At 42.1% G+C, this 9,931-nt stretch overlaps 1 non-coding gene across 1 annotated transcript; it reads left to right on the top strand.

The window, feature by feature from the left end:
- Positions 1-9,654: 9,654 nt before the first annotated feature.
- TRNAR-CCU (transfer RNA arginine (anticodon CCU)) lies at positions 9,655-9,727 on the top strand. Its single transcript has one exon. It is a non-coding gene; the product is annotated as a tRNA-Arg (tRNA).
- The last annotated feature ends 204 nt before the right edge of the window (positions 9,728-9,931 follow it).

Here is a 9,931-nt window from a genome sequence, read left to right as displayed (position 1 = left end):
ATGGCTTAGACTGTAAGGAATCTGCCTGCAATGCAGGAGACGTGGGTTCAGTCCCTGGGTCGGAAAGATCTCCTGGAGGAGGGCATGGCAACCCACTCCAGTACTCTTGCCTGGAGAATCCCACGGACAGAGGAGCCTCATGGGCTACAGTCCATGGGGTGGCAAAGAGTCGGACATGACTGAACAACTAACGTTTTCACTTTACGTACATTGTTTAGTAATATTTAATAAACCAACATTGGAAGGTGGGAAAATATGAAAGTTATAATTTCATCAGCCAGTTAAAAACATAAAAATACTCTTAAAATTTAAAAGATGAAGTATCTCATTCATGACTTTGTTTTGCGTGAGTGATTACTCAGTCATGTCCGACTGTTTGTGACCCCATGGACTGTCGCCCACCAGGCTCCCCTGTCCATGGGATTCTCTAGGCAAGAATACTGGCATGGGTTGCCATTTCCTCCTCCAGGGGATCTTCCTGACTCAGGGATTGAACCTGCATCTCCTGCCTTGGCAGGCAGATCCTTTACCACTGAGTCACCTGGGAAGACCTGACTTTGTTTCACTAGTGTGTGTATTACATCACAATCTGTTGTGTCATTTATAACACTTAACCTTACTTGTTTGTAATGAGTCTCCTGAAGGACAAAAGTTCATCTTAACGTTTTGTATAAAATGATCCCTAGTTAACATTTTTTGTTGTCTGTTTGTTTAACTGCAGTATAGTTAGTTTACAATGATGTGTCTGTCTCAGCTATATAGCAAAATGACTCATAGACATATATACATTCTTTAATATTCTTTTCCATTACGGTTTATCCCAGTAATGATTTTATGTATAGTAGGTATTTATTAAATGCTATATGACTGCTAAAATCCTGGCTATAAGTATTAGTAAACAGTACAGAGGATAATGCAGAAGTACCACTCCAAATTAAAAACATATTGAATTGGAAAAATGTATTTGAATGCTATTATATATCATACTCATATATAATAATTCTTCTGATTTAAAACATCATCAGTTCAGTTCAGTCGCTCAGTCATGTGTGACTCTTTGTGACCCCATGAATTGCAGCACATCAGGCCTCCCTGTCTATCACCAACTCCCAGAGTTTACTCAAACTCATGCCCATCGAGTTGGTGATGCCATCCAGCCATCTCATCCTCTGTCGTCCCCTTCTCCTCCTGCCCTCAATCCCTCCCAGCATCAGTGTCTTTTCCAGTGAGTCAACTCTTTGCATGAGGTGGCCAAAGTATTGGAGTTTCAGCTTCAGCATCAGCCCTTCCAATGAACACCCAGGACTGATCTCCTTCCGGATGGACTGGTTGAATCTCCTTGCAGTCCAAGGGACTCTCAAGAGTCTTCTCCAACACCATGGTTCAAAAGCATCAATTTTTCAGTGCTCAGCTTTCTTCACAGTCCAACTCTCACATCCATACATGACCCACTGGAAAAACCATAGCCTTGACCAGACAGACCTTTGTTGGCAAAGTAATGTCTCTGCTTTTTAATATGCTATCTAGGTTGGTCATAACTTTCCTTCCAAGGAGTAAGCATCTTTAAAACATCATAGTCATAGCTAAATTACTAACTTAACTTCCAATATGTAAAATACAGGTGTACCGTCTTTTAAGAAAACATAATGTATAATTGTATGAAATTCAAAAACAATGTCTAAGTGTAACTGCTTCATAAAACAGTTTTTAAAATATCAATGCCCTACTTATTTTGCAAGGTTGGTGTAGAGTTAATTGTGGGCTTTCCAGATGGTGCAGTCATAAAGAATCTGCCTGCCAGTGCAGGAGACACAAGAGACACGTGTTAGATGCCTGGGTCGGGAAGATCTTCTGGAGGAGGAAATGGCAACTCACCCCAGTATTCTTGCCTGGAGAATCCCATGGACAGAGGAGCCTGATGGGTTACAGTCCATGGGGTCGCAGAAGAGTTGTACATGACTAAGCACAAGCACAAAGAGTTAATCATAAAATAGAAGAGCAACATTTTATAAAATAAATTCTTACTACAGTGACTTCCCTGGTGGCTCGATGGTAAAGAATCCACCTGTCAGTGCAGGAGACACAGGTTCAATCCCTGATCTGGGAAGAACCCACTTGCCAAGAATCAACTGAACTCATGCGCCCAACTATTGAGCCTGTTCTCTAGAGCCGGGGAATCCCAAGTGCTGAGCCCATGTGCCACAGCTACTGAAGCGCCTGTCCTCTGGAGCCCGTGCTCCACAACGAAAGAAGCTTCCACGATGAGAAGCCGGAGCGTGGCAGCTGGACCATAGCCCCCTCCTGCAGAGCACAGCTCTGTGATCCAGCGGGTGTTGGCAATTTGGTCTCTGGTTCCTCCGCCTTTTCTAAATCCAGCTTGATCTGGAAGTTCTCGGTTCACGTACTGTTGAAGCTGGCTTGGGGGATTTTTGAGCATGACCTTGCTAGCATGTGAGATGAGTGCAATTGTGCGGTAGTTTTAAACATTCTTTGGCATTGCCCTTCTTTGGTATTGGAATGAACTCTGACCTTTTCCAGGAACTTTTCTGATGTGGGTAGCCATTCCCTTCTCCAGAGGATCTTTCTGACCCAGGCAGGATGGAACCTAGGTCTCCTGCATTGCAGGCAGATTCTTTATCATCTGAGCCACCTGGAAAGCCCTGCGTTTTGAAAGCCTGTCCATATCTCACGTTTGATTGTACAGGTTGCTATCCTTATCAGTTGCTGTAATAAGATTCTTACAAGGATCTTGTTATCTTGAAACATTATGCTTAAAGGCAAGGTGTAATGGGTGGAACATGATTCTTACAGAGCTCCTGTTTCACACTTCAATAGCCTGTAACTCTCTTTTTCAGGTGCATGCATGCGTGGCAAGTCACTTCAGTTTTGTTGTTGTTATTTAGTCACTAAGTCGTGTCTAACTCTTTGTGACCCCATAGACTGTAGCCCACCAGGCTCCTCTGTCCATGGGCTTTCCCAGGCAAGAATAGTGGAGTGGGCTGCCATGCCCTCCTCCCGGGGATCTTCCTGACCCAGGAATCAAACCCTCATCTTCTGCATTGGCAGGCAGGCTTTTTACCACTAGCACCACCTGGGATGGCCAGTAGCTAGTCTGAAATTCCTGTATAAACATCTGATGAAAATAAGATCCTTAGTAAAATAAAATCGACAGAATACCACACTACCTTTTGTGAATGGGTTGTGGAAATGTCATTCTTTTATGGAAAATAGAAGTCAAGACTTTACTAGGTTGGTGCAAAAGTAATTATGGTTTTGCACTGTAGAACTTTGCCATCTGACATTGGAATACAGTCTTAAATAAACGTGGTTATGTTATACATCATTTTGATGCACATTTCTCGCTTTATGTTTTTTTGCTAATGACACTACTTGCTGTTTATTTTAGACTATAGAAATGATGTTAGACAAAAAGCAAATTTGAGTGATTTTTTTTTTTTCAAGTTCAAAATGGGTTGTAAAGCAGTGGAGACAACTCACAAGATCAGCAATGCATTTGGCCCAGGAACTGCTAATGAATGTACAATGCAGTGGTAGTTCCAGAAATTTTGCAAAGGAGACAAGAGCCTTGAAGATGAGGAGCATAGTGGCCAGTCACGGGAAGTTGACGACAATCAAATGAGAGCCATCATCAAAGCTAATCCTCTTAAACTACGTGAGAAGTTGCCAAAGAACTCAAAGTCAACCATTCTATGGTCATTTGGTATTTGAAGCAAATTGGAAAGCTGAAAAAGCTTGATAAGTGGGTGCCTCATGAGCTGACCACAAATCAAAAAAAGATTGTTTTGAAGCGTCATCTTCTCATTCTATGCAATAGCAATGAACTATTTATCCATTGGACTGTGATGTGAAACAAAAACTGGATTGTAGACACCAACCAGAGACAACTAACTCAGTGACTGGACCAAGAAGAAGCTCCAAAGCACTTTCCAAGGCCAAACTGGCACCAAAAAGTGTCATGGTCACTGTTCAATGGTCTGCTGGCCTGATCCACTACCGCTTTCTGAACCCCAGAGAAACCATTACATCTGAGAAGTATGCTCAGCAAATCGATGAGATGCAGCAAAAACTGCCACACCTGCAGCCAGCATTGCTCAACAGAAAGGACCCAATTCTCCATGACAACGCCTGACCACGTGGCATGTCGCACAACCAGCGCTTCAAGAGTTGTATGAATTGGGCTACTCTCGCCAACCAGCTACCACTTTGTCAAGTGTCTCGACAAGTTTTTGCGGGGAAAACGCTTTCACAACCAGCAGGAGGCAGAAGATGACTTCCAAGAGTTCATTGAATCCCAAAGTATGGACTTTTACACTACAGGAAAACAAACTTATTTTCTCATTGGCAAAAAATGTATTGACTGTAATGGTTCCTATTTTGATGAATAAAGTTGTGTTCGAGCCTAGTTATAATGATTTAAAAGTCACAGTCCGAAACCACAATCACTTTTTCGTCAGCCCAATACTAGGTACTTCTTGGGCTTTAGTGTCAAATCCTGTGCCTTGCCAACTTTAATATTAGTCTGAATTTTTATGACTATTCTTAATTATTATGAACATTCCTTGCTCACTGTACTCTTTGTGTAATGCCAAGAATTCAGCTAAATTCCGGGAGGAACTAAAGCCCTCGGTGGATGTCTACTGAAAGGTACATTATCCTATTCGATTCTGAATCATTATTACCTCCTCATATTGACATCCTCCAAAGGGCCTGCATTTCTACCTGGTGTCTACCAAAAAGGTCAATGCAGCTTTCTGCTACAGCATCCTTCATTAAAACAACTTGGAAATGCCATTTTGCAAACAGACAGCTCTTTCTGAAGAAATAATTGATTCTTAGATGCCATTTGGAATCTGTAGGACATGGTATGCAGGACATGGCATGTCTTTCTGCCAGGACATGGCAAACACTTCCTCTTCTTGTTTCTAATGATGTGATTTACCACCTTCCCTGGAGACAGGGTTTTGTGACACCAAAATGTTCCGTCCTCTGATCCAGCCTGTATTCCACTCCTGTCTCTCATCCAGAAATGACAGTAATATATGAAAAGTCTTAGTTGATCAGTCATGTCTGACTCTTTGCAACCCCATGGACTGTAGCCCACCAGGCTCCTCTGACCATGGAATTCCCCAGGCAAGAATACTGGACTGGGTCGCCATTCCCTTCTCTACAGTATCATTCCAACCCAGGGATTGAACCCTGGTCTCCTGCACTGCAGGCAGATTCTTTACCATCTGAAGCCCATAATATATGAAGAGACCCAGCAAATTCTCTGCCTTCCCTCAAACAGAAGTCTCTCTCAAATTACCTACAAGTCACAGAAGATTGTCATGAATTGCCATGAATCCTGACCTCTGTTCATTTGTTAACTTTGGCCAACTTGGGTTCTACTTTTCATGACTCACGGCTTCTGATACCTGCAGGTCAAAAGGTGAAAGTAATGAAACGTAAAGATGCACAAATATACATAAGAACAAACACCTCCTGGGAGAAGCCAAAGGCTTTCTGTGTTCCCTGCCAAGAATTCAGTTTCCCTGTCCACCTTCATGATGGATTTCCTCACTAAGCTCCCTCCTTTTCAGTGATATAACACCAGCTTCATGGCTGTTCCAATAACAAGTGGTTCACATCCACCTATGCCAGGAGCAGCTGGGATATTCATATTGGTCATCTTTTACCTCCAGAAAGGCATCAACAAAACTGCTGTAGTCTAAGGACCATGCTCTCACCCCAGTCCCAATATTTATATTCAGGATCACTTTACATCCTGTTTTTGCCTGGTACAATCATATACCATCCTGATAAAATCATGGTTCTTGCTTGTGATCAGTGCCTCATTTCTTTCTTAAAAAAAAATCTGTAAAATAAATTATAATGGCATTGTATGTATTTCCTGCTAGACAGACCTTTTCTTTCCTGCCAAGTCAAAATGGATCTGACCTGGGATACTTGCCAGAAGGAAATAACCAGCCAATCCTAAAGTTACAATCTTCAGTTCTACTCATCCCCCTACCAAGAAATCTAATTGGTCATTTCTCCTTCCCACTATCTAAATTGAAATATCCACCCTTACCTCAGAATATCAAATGTGCATGAACTACATTTTCTAACTAGGGTACTTCCTGGACTTAATTTTCTTTGTCAGCGTTTGTAACTGTAAAATATGGTGAGGAATTCTAAGTCACAAAGGATAATTGACAAGCTTTCTCAAGGAAGCCAAAGTGACCTCCAAATGATATGTCGGTAGTGGTACCCAGGGACAACCCTACCAGCATGTTACCAATCTCAGTAGCATCCTGGTAATTTCTCTCTTTAAAACCATTTGCAAAGCTGCCTGACACCTGTCTCATCTTCTCAACATTAAGCCTGTCATATTGGTTTGATCTACAACTACAGCTCCTAAGTGCTCTCAAATTCTACAGCTCTCAAATCTAGCAGCCTCTCCTTCATCCTGCCAAGCACAATCCCACTGTTCCCACTAATAAAGGATATTTAGGAATATGTAGTTCATGTCATACCAGATTTCTTGGATGTCCTGGAAAAAATTCCAGTACTTCAATGAATGGGATACAAGCAGAAGACCAAGGCTGGGAGCCTGCCTTCTCATCTCTGCTTGCCATTTGCAGTCCTAAGCCATTAACCTATGCAGATGATGCAGAGTCCCATAATTCTAAAGTGTCTATTGCCACCTGGGCTATAGAAAATTATCCAGTTCCACTTAGAGAAAATGGCATCACTACCTATCCCCAAGGGTCTAACCGCCCCCTCCCCCCGCCCCGAGAATTTCTGAAAACTCATTTAGCAGGAAGCCTCCATGGGATAAAATTTCCTCCACTCTGATCTTGCCCTCTTCACCCATTATTTTTGCTACATTCCAACCTGTCTGATAGCTGTGCCACTTGAAGGCAGGGATTGTGTGTTGTTTATCGTTGACTTTCCCCATGTCACAAAATTAGGCACGGGGCTTCCATAGTGGTGCAGTGATAAAGTGCATTACCTGCCAATGCAGGAGATGTGGGAGACACAGGTTCGATCGCAGATGGCACCCCACTCCAGTATTCTTGCCTGGAAAAAAGTCCCATGGACATGGAGCCTGGTGGGCTATAGGTCATGGAGTTGCAAAAGAGTCAAATATGACTGAACGACTAAACAACAACAAAGAACTAGGCAATGAGCATCATTTAGGCAGCAGACTCATCCCTGCTGATTCATTATATCTTGTAGCTCTCTCTTTTCATATGCTGGCCTCGAGGCTCAGTCTGAAGAATGGGAGCAAAAAGCACTGGAAAAAGAGATGTATGTTTTCTGTATATAAATGTTTTTCTACTTCTGGTTATTTTACAATTGAATCAAAATCTGTACTCTAGCTTCTTGTTTTTTCTCTCACAACCATCCAGGGTTCTTTTCCTTCTTTCAGTAACACAATTATGTCAGGCCTAGAAACGGAGTGGCCTAATGAGACCAAATCACTACCGTTCTCCATCATCATATCGTGGTACACCTTCTTTGGAACAGGGTTGAGAAATTCCCACTCATGCTGAAAGAACTCTATGGCCACACCCCTGAATGTTATTGATCCATCGGCCTTGGTTTTAGACCTGCAAGAGCTGATCAGTCCTCAGGGTTCCTTTACCAGAAAAAACTCAGAGAGATCACACATATATTGGTATTTGCCTTTCTTTGTCTGACTTCACTTGAAATGGGGCTTCCCTGGTCACTCAGATGGTAAAGAATCTGCCTGCAATGCAGGAGACTCAGGTTCAGTGCCTGGGTCAGGAAGACCCTCTGGAGAAGGGCGTGGCTACCCATGCTAGTATTCTCGCCTGGAGAATTCTATGGACAGAAAAACCTGGTGGACTACAGTCTGCGGGGTCACAAAGAGTCAGACACAGCTGAGCCACTAACGCTTTTACTTACTTTCACTTTCTTTACTTAATATAATGCCCTCTAGATCCATCCGTGTTGTGGCAAATGGCAGGATTTCCTTCTTTCTATGACTGAATAACATTTGATTGCATATATGTCGCATTTAAAAAATCCATTCATCTCTTGAGGATCTCTTGTTGTTTCCATCTCTTGGCTATTATAAATGGTGCTGCATTTTAACACTGGGGTGCTGATACATTTTCAAGATGTGATTTTGTTTCCTTTGGAAATGAAATATCAAGAGGTAGAACTGCTGGGTTATATGGGAGTTCTAGTTTTGGTTTTGGGAAGACTCTCTACGCTGTTTTCCATGGTGGCTGCACCAGTTTACATTCCCTCCAGCAGTGCGTAGGGGTTCCCTTTACTCCACATCCTTGCCAACGCTTGTTATTTCTTGTCTTATTGGTAAATGACCAATAAGGTGCTATTTTATTTTAGCTTTGATTTATACTATTCTTTCAGGTGCTATTTTATTGCAGCTGTAAGGTGCTATTTTATTGTAGTTTTGATTTGCATTTGCCTGATTACTGATGATGTTGAACTCCTTCTCCTGTACTTCTTGGCCATTATTGTGTCTTCTTTGGAAAAATGTCTCTTCTGAGCCTCTTCCTATTTTTCAACTTGGATGTTTGTTTGGTTTTCTATTAAGCTCTAAAAGATTTTTTAAAATATATTGTGAATTATAAATCAACTATATTCCAATATAAAAAAATTTTTTTAAAGCAGTAAAGCTCTGGGATCAGAGTTAGTAGCCTTGAAGATAGTGCAGCTTCAGTTTAGGTGTGATCCAGTTGCTAACGGATCTAAATCAGGCCTGAGCTGTAGTCATCTCTAAAAGGGCAATAAACAGAGGAGTCTTAGAAGAAGCAAGAAGACAAGCTAGTAAAGCCAGAGAGAATCTTCAGAGAGCAGAAAGACCACACTGTTCAATGCAGAACTATTCAGGAGACCTTGGGCAAAGTGTTGTGTTTCACAACACAAGTAGCCTGGAAGCATGCTGTCCTGGGTATGTGCTTAAAGGACTCATGATATCCCAGTCTTCTCTAAGACAGAGGGTTATATTTCCAAGAGGTGCTTTAGGTCTGAGGAGTAAGAGAAGGTTAAGAGAGACAGCTGTGTTCTAATAAATGAGTTTCTATTCTGAAGGCCTGGATCTCAAGAGTGTTTAATTTGATCAGCCTGACACAGGTTAGAAAGGAAGTCTGAAAGCTTAGCAAGTGTGGAGAGCTGTAAATTTTCATCACTGTTAGCTGAGCTATCTATTACACTCATTCACTGGACTGGGAGAGGTTTCAGACAACTGAGCTGGGAGGAAATCCAGTCTGGAACTCAGAGTTCCATATCCCGAAATAGTTCACGAATGCAGCAGGTGTCAAAAGATCTAACAACAAGTCTAAGAGGTGATTCAAAAAGCAGACAAATCCAGACTCAGGGAACCTAGGCTCCGGAGATGTTCAGAAATCCAGGCTGACAGCTGGCAGGATGTGTATCAACAAATAAAATAATGTCTCTCCATATGGGTGCAGAAGTGGGACATCAGTTTTGGAAGAGAAGTGGCCCAAACAGGGGAACTTCTGTTCCTAGATCAACTCCTTAGGTACCCAAGAGCTCAGGTTCAACAAAAAGAGAGGAATCGATTGTGTGAATCAGCAATCAAGTTATTAAATTGAGACATAAGATCAGGGCCAACACTAAGATATTTGGGGGACTTCCCTGGTGGTTCAGTGGCTAAGACTCTGCACTCCTAATACAGGGGGTCCGGGTTCGATCCCTGGTCAGGGAACTAGATCCCAGAGGCCACAACTAATACCTGGCACAGCCAAATACATAAATTAGTTAATTAAACAAAATACTAGGGTGTTTTGTATACCTTAAAGAAGTTTTGAAGTAAGGATGAATTCTAGAACCTGGCTCAGCTTGTTCTGCAGGGACAAGATGGAGGCAGATGATGGGAACTAGGTATAGTTTTAAATTAAGAAAATTTACA

This window comes from Odocoileus virginianus, chromosome 8 (genome assembly GCF_023699985.2).
Source record: "Odocoileus virginianus isolate 20LAN1187 ecotype Illinois chromosome 8, Ovbor_1.2, whole genome shotgun sequence".
In the NCBI taxonomy this organism is placed as follows: Eukaryota; Metazoa; Chordata; class Mammalia; order Artiodactyla; family Cervidae; genus Odocoileus; species Odocoileus virginianus.
The sequence above is the reverse complement of the archived record's forward strand: the minus strand, read 5'-3'. Positions and strand labels throughout refer to the sequence as shown.